We start from the raw sequence: 2,332 nt of genomic DNA, 5'->3' as shown, positions 1-2,332 counted from the left end.
CAATACACACACACAACAATATACACACACAACAATATACACACACAACAATACACACACACAACAACACACACACACACAACAATACACACACAACAATACACACACACAACAATATACACACACAACAACACACACACAACACACACACACAACAACACACACACACAATACACACAACAATACACACACGCAACAATACACACACACACAACAATACACACACACAACAATACACACACACAACAATATACACACACAACAATACACACACACACAACAATACACACAACAACACACACACACAACAATACACACACACACACAACAATACGCACACAACAATACAATACACACACACAACAATACACACACACACACACCGTGCACGGACCGGCACCACACAGACCAACAGCACACACACACAGCAATACACACACACAACAATATACACACACAACAATATACACACACAACAACACACACACACAACAACACACACACACAACAACACACACACACACCAATACACACACACAACAATACACACACACACACACATACCGTGCACGGACCGGCACCACACAGACCAACAGCACACACACACAACAATATACACACAAAACAATACACACACACACACACACACACACACACACACATACACACCCACACACCGTGCACAGACCGGCACCACACAGACCAACAGCCCCAACACACACAACAATACACACACACAACAGTATACACACACAACAATACACACACACACACACACACACCGTGCACGGACTGGCAGCACACAGACCAGCAGCAGCAGCACACACACCAACACAACACAGACTAACTGTGCACAGATCGACACACAGAGGCCAACAGCACCAACACAGAGAGGAACACACAAAAACAACTACACATACACACAGAACACATGCCAACCCTGCACAGACCGATACAGAAACAACACCAACAACAGCAACACACATCCCAACACCACACATCAACACAATATGTAGCAGCACACAACAACACACACCAACCCTGCACGCACCAACACCACATACACTGTCTAACACACCTGCACCACACACACCCCCATGACATCCACACTGCACACATCCACAGTATGCACACTGACACCACATACTACAGAGACATGCAGAGACACCCAGGCCAGGGAGTGAGCATTCACGCACAGCTGTGCACATTCACACACTCTCCTGCACACACAGCAGTTCACACATACACATGCACAGGTTTGTACACACAGCCCTGCATACATTTAAATGCAGGCTGCACAACTGTACATAGGTACATACCCACTGCTACCCACCTTCCAGTTGCTCCAGCCATGCCTACAGCCACATGTATCATCCTACACAGCAGTTCATAGGGACACCCCAGTCACACATGCAATAGTGTTTGCATATATGCTGATCTATGATGAACACCCAGCTGTATCCACACACTGCACATACAGACATCTGAGGCACACACATGTACAAACCATCATGTACACCTGCACATGTCTACCTCAAATCCCTGCCCCCCACACTACAGCTGCACATAAACACCCATGCACAGGCATGTAGACATGATTTCTGAACCTGAAAGAATTTCAAGCTCTCAGGGGCTGATTGTTCCCAAGGGAAAGTCTTTGGGAACTGTCTTTCTCAAGGACTATTTGTGTAAATAAGGTTTTACTTTTCCAAAACAAGACACAGATGTTCTGAAAGTGTTTTCTCTCTTGTCCTGCCAATAGGATGAGGGAAGTGTTGTTCCTTCTACCAGTCAGGGTGACCTGATTGGAACAGCTTATAAAAGAGTTGACAAAACCCTGAAATAAAAGCTTCTTTGCCTCATGAAAAAAACCTCTGTGGTTGCTGTGTGTGTGATTTCTCGGAACCCTTGGCTATACTTCATGTCCTCTAATGACACAGGCACATCCCAGACACAGGTCATGGGGTCTTGGATTGGCTGAGGATGGAGATAGCTCTGGGGTCTCTCTTGTCTCTTGACCTGTTCAGGTAAGGACACCTAGAGCCAGGAGCCTAGGACAGTCTCCATGTGGGTTTTGTGAATATCCAAGGATGGAAACTGCACACCTTCCTGGGAAACTTAGGCCAGGGAAAAGTGTTTCCTGACATGCAGAGGGACCCTCCTGCATTCCAGTTTGTGGCCATGGCTTCTAATCCTGCCCCTGGGCACTGCTGGGAAGAGCCAGTCTCTGTCCTCTACACTTCCCCTCAGATTTTTATATACATGGATGATGAAATAGATAAATTAAGAATTAGGAAACAAACATAAATAAATGCTTGACTAGAAAGCGGGG

The sequence above is a fragment of the Parus major genome, chromosome 15, assembly GCF_001522545.3.
Source record: "Parus major isolate Abel chromosome 15, Parus_major1.1, whole genome shotgun sequence".
Lineage (NCBI taxonomy): Eukaryota > Metazoa > Chordata > Aves > Passeriformes > Paridae > Parus > Parus major.
Note: the sequence above shows the minus strand (reverse complement) of the source record.